General features: G+C 41.3%; 1 long non-coding RNA gene across 1 annotated transcript in view; it reads right to left on the bottom strand.

Annotated features, from left to right (window-relative positions):
• The window catches only part of LOC126815976 (uncharacterized), a 37159-nt gene that overhangs the window by 8007 nt on the left and 13588 nt on the right, over positions 1-15564 (bottom strand). Inside the window, exons 2-3 of the long non-coding RNA XR_007678151.2 lie at positions 5732-5986; positions 974-1120 (exon numbers count right to left, since the gene is read on the bottom strand). This is a non-coding gene — a long non-coding RNA (uncharacterized LOC126815976). The remainder of the gene's footprint in view (positions 1-973; positions 1121-5731; positions 5987-15564) is intronic.

Genomic DNA, 15564 nt, shown 5'->3' with positions numbered 1-15564 from the left:
ACATATGAAATAAAATATTGGTTCTATAAAACAAAATGGGGTGAGTATTATTTTTCAAAGCAGTCGATCTCGGCCGTAAATAAGCATAAAGCCGTCTGAGACGGAAGCTATTATACGACACACTTGAAGCAATTACCCGCCAGTCATCTCACAAATCGAGTGAATTAAATAAACCAAAGACGGACAGCATCTCAATTCTAACTTCCAAAGGTTATTTTAAGTGCGCACACACGCATGTACACGGGACCTCAAGTTTCCGTGCCATACGAACGACTACACGCCTTTTCTTGCCAGTCCCCCGCCCCCAATCGACCTAGGCCCGGATCGTACCCTGGTAGCTGAGCCAGAGCTTTACTCAATGAATCTCCGTGGCTCCATTTCCAACAAATTAAGAGCTGAACTAGAAAATGCAACCATCCCCACGCGCTTAAATTATAACACCAAGGAGAGGTGGATCCAGGGGCGGGGATGGGTTATCCCCCCCCCCCCCTCCGACTCAGCTACATAAAAGTCTTTGTAAAACAACACTTTTTATGAGAAAAATGTCAAGGTCGTGTGCTTTATCCTTTATCATCAGATGTTGGGATGGGATTGGTATTCAAAGCGCGAGATAATGATACTGACGTATGTGATATCACAATTAATGCTTTGTATCAATGAAATTGAATCACAATGTGATCCTATGAATTCATAATAAAAATTGACGTCAAACGGGGTGTTGGATTTCTCTCTTTAAAAAGCTCAATGTGTATGTATGCCTACTTAATTTAGAGACGATGATGGCATCATACATTGTCAACAGTCACATTACCTTGACAGGAACCTGGCAAACCCCCTCCTGCAAAAATTCCTGGATCCGCTCCTGATTTTGTAGTCGTGATTGTAAGAAATATCTATAATGTCGTCTTATTACAAACCGCGTCCATTTAATAAATAATTATCTAAGCCTAAAACAACGTCAATCAAAAATCACCTGAATGAAACGCTGAGAAAATGAGACGAAATCCCGTTTCCTGCATAGACAGATCACTATAGAAACGAACTGTTACTGTATTACCACGTGACGTCAGTTCCTCTTTTGGAAGTTTTTTACCACAAAGGCGATCATTCAAAGGCATGCCTGTAAAAATAAAGAAAATCTTGATAGAACATTAGCCAGACATTGAGTAGTTGAAGTAATCGTTTTAAGTTTGTCTGATTGCTTACCTGAAGAAATAAATTGAATACTATTACTTGGAGTGTCAAAGTAAGCTACATTTTACAAAAGGAAATGTGATGGAGTTTAATGTCCTACCTTTCCTCACCAACGGGGCTAATAAAAGAGATGAGAGAGGGGGGGGGGCGGAGAGAGAGAGAGAGAGAGAGATGAGAGAGAGAGATGGAGTTTTAACGTCCACTCGACATAAACAAGGTAATTTTGGGACTAACATGCGAGCGAGAGAGAGAAAGAGAGGGGGTGGGAGAGAAAGAGAGAGAGAAATGGGGTTTAACGTCCACTCGACACAAACTAGGTCATTTCGGGACTAACATATGGTTTAATCTTTTTATTTTCATAATTCGCTTGCGCGTAGGGGTCTTTAGCAGTGGTAGGAAACCGGAGGACCAGAGAGAGTGGGTGTTTAACGTCCTCCAGTGGGTGGAAACCGGAAGACCAGGAGAAAATATTCTAGATTAGACAGGCGACCCAACTCCTTGTCACGTAAAAGCAGGAAATCGGAACCACGCTACTTGGCTCAATGTTAGACCTTATCATTTAGCGCACACGCGTTAAACCATTCGCCGCCGCCCCACCACCCTCCAAAAAAAAATAAATAATAATAATAATAAAAAAAATAAAAATGAAATAAAACTACAAATTTAGTTGTCGTCATACGAAAGTGAAAACTCTAAAAAAAGTATCAGTCGAGAAATCGTTGTGTTTGGATAAAAGTATTTACAAAGATATGCTGAAATGAAAATTACGTTCAGCATCCTTTGCCTACCATATAAACAGAAATGAAATGACATGTGGTTTAACGCCATACAGTGTGCTATGAGCGGCACTACGGTCGTCTACTCTTATATCAAAGGGATCTTTTACGCGCACGCCAATGTGTACACGAGACCTCGGTTTTCAGTCCCATCCGAACGACTAGACAGCTGACCTTGTCAGACCCTCCGTCCTGCATCACTGACAAGGAGGAACCACGCCGGAAACTCTGGATAAACTTTCGAACACCCGACCTCCAGGCTAGCGAGCCAGCGTCTTACCCACTTTACCACACCATATAAACAGTGTTGAATACAATCAGTTAATGGTCCCCTGTGTCACCCGTTTCAGTTCAACACCAAACATTATCCATGGTATTTTGTTTCTTAATTAAATATTAAATAATTAATTTGAGAACAATTTAGCGTAGATTAAGTCTTGAAAAATTTAAGGTTGTTTGAAACATTCTCGATCGAATCAGCGACTTTAATTGACTTTGCACTGAGCACCGTACTTTTAATTAATTATGTATGTGTGTAGTTGGTTAAGCAGCTCATTCACTTATAAACAAATGATATTTATCTTAGAACGGGCTACTGATATGTTTATTCCCTTTAATATACATTATGCATGAGCCAAATCGGCCTATTGCAGGTCTTTCTTTAGGCCTGAACTGTTATATAAATTATTAATTAGACATTAATTAATTTATCCAGACAATAATCAACTCTCGATGTCATCGTTAGCCTGCGATGTTTATTGGATTAGGTTCCGATTTGCCGTTCGACTTCCATTCATGATTTGATCATGAAATGGATAATCGAGACTATGTTTTTTTTTATCGTACCGATTTTAGTAATGATGATCGAGGCTAGGCCGAAAATTCCATTGCTAAAATCTCGGTTCAGAGTAGACCAATTTGACTGAAATTTTCAGCAAATTCCCTTTACATTATTTAGTTTTTAACTATTACAGTGAGAGCTGCCAACTCCTTATCTAATCACCCATAATGTACCTTTAAAGTCTTTGATAGAAACTTTTTGATTTAGAAATTTAACAAAGAGAGGGGTAGAAATAGGGTTTAACATCCACTTGGCATAAACTGGTTCATTTTTGGATTAACATATGGTTCAATTTGATTTCAATAATTCGCTTGCCCATGGCGGTATTTAGCAGTGGGAGGAAACCGGAGGACACTGAGAAAACCCACGAAGTTGGACAGACGACCCTACTACTTGTCACGTACAAACTGGAAATCCCCCTCCTTTCCCCATTTATAACAAAAACCATTAGAATTTAATCGCCAAGATCGTGTGTAATCGCTACATCTTTAGAATAACCTTTTCATTGAACAATACGTTATTTTCGGAGAAAACTAACACTTATATAAATACATATTGCCAAGATTCCTTCACACGAAATCAAACGGAACATTTCAGACAACGATATCACAATGTAAGCAAGTGTTCGTTTAGCAAATATTGAAACGCAAGTCTACTCAAAACATTGAAATTAACCACTTAAGCAATTCTCCGATCCCGAGTACTCGCCGGAACTGGTATTTAATGAATGGCATACGCGGGGTTGTCAATAGCGTAAATTTTGTATACTGTCTAGCCGCGGTTTATTTTGTCAACATATGAATTAGGCTTCATTGTAACCGTTCCCCTCAAATAGACCGTGTTAACTGTTATTAACACGATTACCAGATAGACTTGTGATAGCGACTATTATATACATTACATCGTTATGGATCCTCACTGAAATGAGAGAGAGAGAGAGAGAGAGAGAGAGAGAGAGAGAGAGAGCTTGTTTAACGTCCACTCAACACAAACTAGGTCATTTCAGGACTAACATATGGTTCGGTTTTATTTTAATAATTTGGTTGCCTGTAGGGGTCTTTAGCAGTGAGAGGAAACCGGAGGACCCGGAGAAAAGCCACGAGGATGGAAGGCGACCCTAATCTTTGTCACGTACAAGCAGAGAATCGAAACCATGCCAGTTGACTCAATAACAGACCTTATGATACAACGCGCACACGCTAACCTTTCGGCCACCAACCCCCACCTTACATAATTATGGGTCCTCACGGCAATGAAATGAATTGGGGATTAATGTCCTATGTTTCTGCTCGATCTGGGATTATGACGACAGGGGATCCTCAATAAACTGAAATCAATTAGCATCCTAATTTAGGGTAGAGAAATGAAATGAAATGTGGTTTAACGTCCTACTGTTCTGCTCCTATACTGGGCTAATGAAGACGGGCATACGCCATACAGTGTGCTAAGAGGGAAATTTTGCCCGGGCAGCGGCACTATCGCCTACTCTTATATCGAATTCCAACTGCCAAGGGATCTTTTACGTGCATTCTAATGTATACACGGGACATTGGTTTTCCGTCTCATCCGAAGGACTAGACAGCTGTCCTTGTCAGGCCCTCCGTTCTGCACCACTGAGAAGGGGAAACCACGTCGGAAAAATTTTAGGGTAGAATGTCATACTTTCCTGCTGGATCTGTGTTAATGCTAGGTTCGCACTGTCGTGGGTTGTACGTGACAAGGTGAGGGTGGCCTGTCCAACCTCGTGGGTTTTCTCCGGGTCCTCCGGTTTCCTCCCACTGCTAAAGACCCCTACGCGCAAGCGAATTATTGAAATAAAATTAAACCATATGTTAGTTGATCGAAAAAAAAAATAACCATACAATGTTAAAACAGAAATGACATCATTCGTATCGAGTGGACATTAACCCTGCCCCCTGACAACTGTCCCTATCACCATTCTCCACTAGAGAGAATGAGAGAAATGGGGCTTTAAGTCCACTCGACACAAACTAGGTCATTTCGGGACTAACATATGGTTTAATTTTATTTACATAATTCGCTTGCGCAGTGGGAGGAAACCGGAGGACTCGGAGAAAACCCACGAGGTTGGACAGGCGACCCTACTCCTTGTCACGTACAACCGGGGATTCGAAACCACGCCAGTTGACTCAATGACAGGCTTTATGATACAGCGCGCGCACGCTAACCATTCAGCCATCCAACCCCCCGTTTCGATACGATCAACACGATTGCTACGACTGATACGACGTGATAGGATCACCACGATTACTCACGAATCGTGATAGTGAAAACCTAGCATTAGGCATGAGATTCTTCATTGCAGTGTGTAGATTCATAACGATTATAATATAAGTAATTTACAAGTTCATCCAAGTACAGACTCATATCTCATATCACCCCCTTAAATCCTAGCTGCAACACTGACACGGTGGGTAGGTACAGGGCAGGGAAAATCACAAGGAATTGTCTCGGCCAACAGCGGAATGGAGTAAGGACCTCGCTCACTGAGTCACCATTGACGACAAGATATTTGTCCTTACCAGGCTATACGCCCTGCAACACTGACACGATGGGTAGGGACAGGGCAAGGAAAATCACGAATAATTTTCTCGGCCAAAAGCGGAATGGAGTAAGGACCTCGCTCACTGAGTCACCGTGAGTCGCGAGCCCAACCATACTAAACTTCGGCTGTCTGTCTACGGACAGCACCTCTTTTGAACAGATACTGGGCTAGTTGGCCGACATTTTACGTATTTATTCTACTTCCATTTAATGGAATTGAAAAGGACTGAGATGTATTCTATGAAATAGATAGATCTCTGTGTGCAATACGGACATAAAAAGGAACATTGGATATTTAGATACCCTTTTTTTACGATTTTACATTTAATTGTAAAGAACATAGAAAATAGTTTACCTCTGATGGATATTGAGCGTATAGAAGCTCCATCTAGAAGCTGAATGTAATCCCCATGACAATATTTACTGCTGCCTGCTAGATCCATGAGTTCAAACTGGATAGCCAGGTGAAATCCTGGTGGTGCTACAAGAACCATACGACAGTCCATGAGTACAGAATATAATGGAGTATTGGTAAGCTGCAGACGTCCTGAAAATATTCCCAAATCCTGCATTTTGAGTAAACCCCGAGGACACCGTTCTGCCATGTAATCTGAAAATAAGGAAAACAATTAAAGATACATTATGTAAGATTTAGATAAAGAACTCGCCATTCTCGCTAAAATAGTTCGAAAATAGAAAATGCAAAATGAATAATTGGAAAATTTCATTCAAATTACTCTATTGCGAGAGAAGATATTAGCCTTTGAATGTTTGACAAGACTTGTACAATAATTTCAACCAGCGTCTTGGTTGTTCGAAGCTATGTCTCGCTCCTTCAGTTTTCGCTTAAATCAAAATATGACTGAAAGATACATTATGGGAGATACGATAACGAGTTGGCAGTTCTCACTATAATAATTAAAAACTAGATAACGTAAAGGCAATTTGCTGAAAATTTCATTCAAATTGATCCATTACGAACAGAGAAATAAGCGAATGATTTTCTGCCTAGCCTCGGTCATCATTACTAAAGTCAGTACGATAAACAGCATAGTCTCGATTATCCATTTAATCGTTGAATCGAGAAGGAAAGTTATGCAGTAAATCAGCTCATAATCCACTTAAGATCGCATGTTAGCGATGCCATCTAGAGTTGAATATGGTCTGGATAAGTTAATTAATGCCTAATTAATAATTTAGATAACATTTCAGGCCTAAAGAAAGACCTGCGACAGACAGATTTAGCTCTTGCATAATGCATGTTGAACTGTTCTAATCTATTTAATATCGGAGAAATCCGATGCCATCGAGAGTTGATTATGGCCTGGATAAGTTAATTAATGCCTAATTAATAATTTAGAAAACAATCCAGGCCTAAAGAAAGACCTGCAATAGGCAGATTTAGCTCTTGCATAGTGTATGTTTAATAGTCTTCCAGATTCATCGTCACTAGGTTCTGCAGTGGCTCAATGTGTTTTGATCCCTACATTGGCCGAGAAAGTTCATTGGGATTTTCCGACGTGATTTCTCCTTGTCAGTGGTGCAGCAGGATGGAGAGCCTGACAAGGAAAGCTGTCTAATCGTTCGAATGGGACGAAAAAACGAGGCCCCGTGCATACATTGGCGTGCACGTAAAAGATCCCTTGGTAGTTGGAATTCGATATAAGAGTAGGCTATAGTGCCGCTGCCCGGGCAAAATTTCCTTTATAGCCCACTGTATGGCGTATGCCCGTCTTCATTAGCCCAGTATAGGAGCAAAACAGTAGGACGTTAAACCCCATTTCATTTCATTTCGGCTAATTGTTTAAGGCGGTATTTTCTAGCATGGATTTCTACAGTGTCTAGTCGTTCAAATGGTACTTAAAATAATAGATCCCGTGTACACGCTGGTGTGCAAGTAAAATAAAAAAAGTCCTGACAGTGATCAGTTGAACCGAAATGACGGGCAAATTTCCCCCATAACGCAGTGTATGGCGTATGCTCGTATTCATTAACTCGGTCTATGTGTGTGTGTGGGGGGGGGGGGTAAAGTTGAACCGAAATGACCTAGTCTGTGTCGAGTGGACGTTAAGCCTCTCTCTGTGTCTTTCTCTCCCTCTCTCTCTGTCATTGAGTCGACTGGCGTGGTTTTGAATCCCTGGTTGTACGTGACAAGGAGTAGGGTCGCCTGTCCAACCTCGTGGGTTTTCTCCGGGTCCTCCGGTTTCCTCCCACTGCTAAAGACCCCTACGCGCAAGCGAATTATAGAAATTATATTGAACCATGTGTTAGTCCCGAAATGACCTAAACCCCATTTCTCTCCCTCACACACAAAAAAGGAGTGTTTCAATGGCATTTAGTAATTGAAATAGAGTATACAGGTCACAATTCTATGGAATACAATTACTGCTTTTTACTGAGCGACGTTTCGACTAGGCTTCTCTAGTCATTATCAAGCTATGATAAAAAATGAAAATATGACAGGACAATATATACATGTACACCACAATGCTAAGTTAATGATGACAAACCAGGGATGTAACTTAATTACGTGTACCTAATGGTAATCTGATTTAATTGTACGCTAATAAGTAATAATACCAATTAACCTAAAAAATTGACTAATTGATTAATGGATAAGTTGTTGTGGAGTATACACAGTGATTAGTGGGTTTTAATAATACAAACGTTGCAAGAAAATGAAAATTGATGAAATGTTATCAACGACCCCTTTCACTGAAATAAATACAAATGGTAAAAGAATAGATTGTTGTGGAGTATTTACAACGATTTGATGAGGTTTTGATAATGACAACATCCCACGAAGATGAGATTTGATTTGTGTTATGACCAAAATAATTGATATGTGGATGTTGATGCGAGTGATTACACTGATATACGAAAAACCCTTAGAACAATGACTGCACAAATGATCAATAGTCCCCTGAAGGTTGACAATTTAAAATATTGAGTGGTACTTCACTGGATGTTATGGTGATGTAGAAAAGCAGGGTTAGAAATATTGAGTGCATTAAATTACAATAACCGCAGGCCTGAAAAGCAGAAATGCCTGAAAAGCAAAAATAGTTGGGAATTATTAGTTGTCATTTTTGCATATTATGATGGTTATTACAAACTTAAAGTTATTACTGGAATATTGATAAGTATTAAATATGATAAAAAAGAAAAAAGTAGAATTATGCTTAGCCTTGATTATGTGATAAGAATATCATACGCCCTGGGGAGGAACAATCCTTGATCTCTGTTCATCGTTGGTTTGTGTCGTCGTATATGAATGGCTTCATGTAATCGGCGCGCTCTCTTGTTGCTTATATTCTTGCATAGTGGTTTTACGTTGGACCATTGGACTCTGTGGCGAGGGTTGGAGTTCAAATGTTCAGCTACAGCTGAGTTGTTGGTTGCTGCTTTCGACTTGTGGTCATCTATCCTTTTATTTAATGGTCGCTTTGTCTCCCCGATGTATGCAATCCCACAATTGCATACTATTTGATAAACACATCCCTTTGGTTGTGGTGGTTGTGTAGGATTTTGTTTACCATTGGCTCTTAATATATCTTTAGTGCTGTAGCTTTTTGTGAAAGTTACATCTATTTCTGGTTGTTGCATTAGTAGCCGTTTGATTTGGTAGGAGACTTTGCCGTTGAAAGGCAGGAAGATTCTGACTGGGGCAGTCGGGGTTTTTGGTTTAGCTGCACTCGCCGACAGGGTCTTGTTGATGGCGTTTGTCACAAACTTCCCTGGATAGCCGTTGAAATTTGTGAAGACATGTTTGAGATGATCAATTTCCTTGGAGAGGCTCTCAGGATCACATATCTTTTTCGCACGGTTCACCAGAGTTGAAATTGTGGCCGATTTGACGCTATTCGGGTGATTAGATTTGAAGTGAATGTATTGGTCGGTGTGAGTTGGTTTCCTATAGACACTGGTGCGGATCGAGTTGTTGGTTTTAGATACACAAACATCGAGGAAAGGTAGTTGGTTATCATTTTCGGTTTCCATTGTGAATTTTTTACGTGGGTGTTGCCTGTTGAGGTGTTGTAACAGTGTTTCTGGATCATCTTGTTGATTGATAATAACAAAGGTATCATCCACTTGCCTAAAGAAGCATGTTGGGGTTACGGTGGATGTTTGAAGCGCCTTCTCTTCTAAATCAGTTAAAAATATTTCTGAAATTAAAGGGGAGAGGGGGCTTCCCATGGGTAATCCATTGGTCTGTTCGTAAAAATCGTCACCCCAGGAGAAATATGTTGAATTGATGCATTGTTTCAACAAGAGTATGATGTTGTCTGTTGATAGGGAAGTCTCTAGTGGGTTTTCTAAACTTTCTATGCGCTTGCGTAGAATCTTCAGGGCCTCTTCCCTTGGTACATTTGTAAACAAATCTACAACATCATATGAGACCATCCTCCCGGGGTTTTGAATATTCTGCAGTTTCTCACAGAATTCACCTGAATCTTTGATGAAGGACGATGCAGTTGTGCCAAGTGAGGAAAGTAGTTTTGATAAATATTGGGCTGTGTTGTAGAAGACTGAATCTCGAGAACACACCAGCAGACGGGCTTTCATGGGGTTTTTATGGATTTTTATAGTAGCCCTGGCATAAGGTGGTCGAGGGTGGTTTGGTCTGAGCTTGTAATAGAGAGCTTCAGAGATCTGTTTGTCTTCTTTTAGTTTTTTAAGCAAGTTTTCATGGCTGTCCTTGTGCGCGTTTGTTGGGTCTTTGCGGATTCTTCTATATGTTGCTGGATCTTGGAGTAAACCGTTGACCGTTGTGAGGTACTCGTGAGTATTCATGATGACTGTTGCTTTTCCCTTGTCGGCGGAAACAATTGTGATAGATCTGTCGTCTTTTAGGTCATTGAGGGCTTTCCTTTCTTGGCGGGACACATTGGTCGTCTGCTGCTTGGTAGATGCCTTTGCTAGTATTTCAGTTATTTGGTGCCTTAGGTAATCGACTTTACCACCTGGAGCGAGTTGACGTATTACTTATTAGCGTACAATTAAATCAGATTACCATTAGGTACACGTAATTAAGTTACATCCCTGGTTTGTCATCATTAACTTAGCATTGTGGTGTACATGTATATATTGTCCTGTCATATTTTCATTTTTTATCATAGCTTGATAATGACTAGAGAAGCCTAGTCGAAACGTCGCTCAGTAAAAAGCAGTAATTGTATTCCATAGAATTGTGACCTGTATACAAAAAAGGAGGTTTTGCATTGATTAATTGACGAGAGAGAGATGTTTAACTCCACTCGACACAGACTAGGTCATTTCGGGACTAACATATGGTTTAATTATATTTCAATAGTTCGCTTGCGCGTAGGGGTCTTTAGCAGTGGGAAGAAATTGGAGGACCCGGAGAAAACCCACGAGGTTAGACAGGCGACCCTACTCCTTGTCACGTCGCACCGATTGGGCTAGTGAAGTCGAACATAAGCCATGTCACTAATGTGCTGTGGGAGAACCTGACACTAATCGGGTGGTTGGGTGGCCGAATGGTTAGCACGTGCGCGCTTTATCATAAGGCCTGTCATTGAGTCAACTCGGGGTTTCGAATCCCCGGTTGCACGTGACAAGGAGTAGGGTCGCCTGTCCAACCTCGTGGCGTTTCTCCAGGTCCTCCGGTTTCCTCGCACTGCTAAAGACCCCTATGCGCAAGCGAATTCTTGATATAAAATTGAACCATATGTTAGTCCCGAAATGACCCATTTTGTGTCCAGTGGACGTTAAGCCCCCATCTCCCTTTCTCTCGCCGTATCAGCCCGTTTCATTGGCTGATAACAACTCTTCCAGATCCAAGTGTAGTAAAGAAAAACGAAATTTTGAACTATAAAAAACGAAACGAAATAGGATCTGTGTCTAAATCAGATTGCACGTGTAATCCTATATTTACTGCCCTTTACGTCTGATGAAACGGGTTGTTCAAGGTCATAGAAATCGTAGATAGAACCAGATATGAAAGCATCAAGCATTCTTGATTGACGGCCTAAATGCATACTTCCATTTGCATGTGGAATTTGTTAGAATTTTATCCTATCCATTATTCGTTACTAGAAGTGTTGAAAACCTTATAGCTTTCATTGATTTCCTTTCAATTGGACAAGTTAAATTAACCTCTAGCTTCACGATGTGGCATTTACAAGAGACTAGAATATCCACTGAGTTTGATAAGCGAGCTTATTTTAGCGAAGGAGAGGGTGTTTCTATTGGGTTGAAATAAGCGGGGGAAGGAGAGGGGGGGGGGGTCGATTCTGAGCTTATGTTTTGAGACAAAGGATTAGGGTCGCCTTCCCAACCCCATGGGTTTTCTCAGGGTTTCCTCCAACAGCTAAAGACCCCTAAGCGTTAGCGAATTATTGAAGTGAAATTGAACCATATGTTAGTCCCGAAATGACCTCTCCCTCTCTCACTACAGACGGCAATTTTCAAGATTTATTGATTGTTCTGCGTTGTCCCTTGTCAGGATTTCCTATGTCAGTGATGCAGGATGGAGGGTCTGACAAGGACAGGTGTCTAGTCTTTCGGATGAGACGAAAAACCGAGGTCCCGTGTACACATTGGCGTGCACGTAAAAGATCCCTTGACAGTTGGAATTCGATATAAAAATAGGCCGTAGTGCCGCTGTCCGGACAAAACTGCCCTCATAGCACACTGTATGACGTATGCCGTCTTCATTAGCCCAGTTCGGAGCAGAATAGTAGGACGTTAAACCCCATTTCATTTCATTTTCATTTGTCAGGATCTCTGTACTGCATCACGGACAAGGGGGGGGGGGGTCACATCCAGGCTAGCGAGTCAAGGTCTTACTCACTGCACCACCGCGGCTCCTATTATTAGACCACCTCGGTAAACAAGCAGGGTGTTGGAGTAGGCTAAAGTGACTTACAAAATATGTTTGCAATACACTTTTAAATCCACAGAAACTCTTGACATTTCAACATCTTAATGAGAATCTGTTGACGTGGCATTTGATGGAGATTTCGCAGAAAATTTGATGGCCATTTTTTCTTGGGAGTAGAAATTAATAGCATAACCATGAAATACGTTATCAAGTATAATCAATAGATTTAAGCAAATGGTGACACATTATTATTTATGTAAGCAGGGGGGCGGATCCAGAGGGGGGATTTCTGGGGTTCACCCCCTCCCCCCACTCAGCTACATAAACAAATGGTAAAAAAAATCACTTTCCATGACAAAAGTCGCACGGTCGCGTGCTTTTTCTTTATCATCAGACAGTTCAACACCCTGCCACCTAGTTTGTGTCGGGTGGACGTGTAAATTTCTACATCAATGCTTATTTATGTCAACACCAGTGCCGGACTGGGCCCACCTGTTCACCTGTCCGTGACAGGTGGGCCTAAGCTCATTAAAAAAAGTGGGCCTAAGCCTATAAAGAAAAAAGAGAAAGAAAAAAAAGGAAAAAAGAAAAAAGAGGAAGGAGAGGGGAGGAAAGAAAAGAAAGAAAAGAAAGAACGAAGGAAGGAGAGGACAGGACACAGGCTGTGTCCTGTCCTCTCCTTCCTTCTTTCCTAATGATAGTACTTTTAGGTCATTCTGTTATCTAATTGTATCAGGAAATCAAAAATTTGCCTTCTTCTGCTTTGGTCTGAAATGCTTGGAAAATGGGTATGCGGTTGTCAATTTTCAAAATTTTCCTGGGGGCAGAATCCCCCCCCCCCCCCAGACGCTCGCGCGCCTTTGGCGCGCTTGTGACGCCCCTTCGGCGCGTACTTGTGTGGGCCTTGGTCAATGTCCTGACCGGCGGGCCTTTGGTCAACACTTGATCTCGACAAGTGATTAGAAGTAATTCCATATAAATAAGTGATTGTACTTGATACGTTAGTCAATTAGGTCTATCCGACATAGCAGCATAAGGTACTAGTCGGTTATCCGCGGCCATGTAAGTGTATGTTGATAATTATTATTATAGGTGAATTACTGAAAGAAAATTGAACCACATGTTAGTCCCGAAGTGACCTACTCTCTCTCTCTCTCTCTCTCTCTTCGGTTGACAATAAAGCACAAGGTACCATGCTATTTTATGGGTTATCTCTTCCGAGAGATTGTATAGGAACCTTACATCTGGCCAGAGATACAAATGGCCATTATAACTTCTCTGGAGTGACAATATCGATATTAACAACAATTACTGGTTCTTATTTTGACATTAATATCAATCATCTAAAACACCCATCAATATTATCTTAAATGGCCCAAGTAGTTGATAAGCATCTAGAAGGAATCCAACATAGATGACGAACCAGCGTAAAGTTTTTAAGTTCTTTTCGTTTGATTTATGTTACATTTGAAAGAAGAAATAGCGAGACGAACCCTTCACGTACAGTTACCCCATTAAATATTTCCATAAATGTCACTGCTAATATTTAATACAAACGTAGGCCTATGGTGAGGCCTCTCTCAGAGTTAAAGAGAGAGAGAGAGAGAGAGAGAGAAGAGAGAGAGAGAGAGAGAGAGGAGGAGGGCGTATTTGTAGCAGTGGGGAGAAATCGGAGGACCCGGAGATAACCCAACTCGTTATCACGTACAAGTGGGGAATCGAAAACACGCCACTCGACTCAATGAGAGACCTTGTGATTTCACGCACAAGCGTTAAACTACTAGACCGTCCAATCCCACTTCTTTCATATACCGTGTAGTACTAAAACGTTTTTACTTCTTAATCGCGCATCCACCGCATAATTCCACTCTTGTGAAGCAGTATCCGGTGTTCTCGAAGTAGGGGCATGATTGAACAATATTTTGTTCACCAATAAATAACCTTTTGTTACTGTATCAGTACGTTGTTTTTATATATGGATTTGTTTCTGAATCGACAGGTCACGCGGTGGCTAAGTGGGTAAGACGCTGGCTCGCTAGCCTGGAGGTAGGGTGTTCGATCCCTGCATTGGTCGAAAAAGTTCATCCAGATTTTCCGGCGTAGTTCCCCCATGTTAGTGATGCAGGACGGAGGGCCTGACAAGGACAGCTGTCTAGTCGTTCGGATGGGACGAAATACCGAGGTCCCGTGTACACATTGGTGTGCGCGTAAAAGATCCCTTGACAGTTGAAATTCGATATAAGAGTAGGCCGTAGTGCCGCTGTCCGGGCAAAATTTCCCTCATAGTACACTGTATGATGTATGCCCGTCTTCATTAGCCCAGTTCGGAGCAGAACAATAGGACGTTAAACCCCATGTCTTTTTATATATATGAACCCGTGTCTGTATCAACATGTTGTTTTTAAATATGATTCTGTTTCTGACAGATAGATTACCAGTAGCTATATTCTTAATGTGAATAGCTTAACAAAACTAGCTGGTTTACTGTCACTACGCTCCTTTTGTTAAAACGATATTTGAATCATCTCAGTTAACATAAGCTTCCAGCTGAATGTGAAACCGAACAAAAGGATACGGTAAAACTTACAAAAATGATATATCTTGAATCTAAAACATACTACAGACTTTACATGGAGCCAGGAATTCAAGACATATTATTTCCTTCTGGACACAATGACATAAGTGTTTTATTACCGAGGGAGTTTTCTAAGAAAATCATTAATTGTCTAATATTGATCCAGTAACATCAGAATTTCGATTATTAATAAAATAACCAATTTGAAAGATCCATATACATTAAATTTGGTTATTGAGAGAAAGAGAGAGAGAGAGAGAGAGAGAGAGAGAGGGGGAGAAGAGAGAGAGAGAGAGAGAGAGTGGTGGGTTTCACGTATACTTACTAGGTCATTTCGGGACTAACGTATGGTTTAATTTTATTTCAATAATTCGCTTGCGCGTAAGGGTCTTTACCAGTGGGGCACAGTTCGCCCAGGACCTAAATTCGACCGGGGCCAAGGTCCGTCCGGGAGCCTAACACGTCCGGAGCTCAAATTCATCCGGGGCCCAAATTCGCCCGGGGGCCAAATTCGATAGCCTAAAACATTCACGGTGTCATACTGGTTCATTTGATACCACATGGATCGTGGCGCGGGGCCCAAGTTGGTCCGGAACCCTAACTCGTCCGGGGCTCAAATTCGCCCGGGGCCCAAAACATTCACGGGGCCATACTGGTTCATTTGATACCACGTGTGGGGTGGATCGCGGCGACGAAGCATGATGGAAGAACACACACCCACATCTATTTATATAGATGTGACATCGTTTCATTAACGACATCCGCG

This window comes from Patella vulgata, chromosome 3 (genome assembly GCF_932274485.2).
Source record: "Patella vulgata chromosome 3, xgPatVulg1.2, whole genome shotgun sequence".
NCBI lineage: Eukaryota > Metazoa > Mollusca > Gastropoda > Patellidae > Patella > Patella vulgata.
This window is presented reverse-complemented; position numbering and strand designations above follow the sequence as displayed.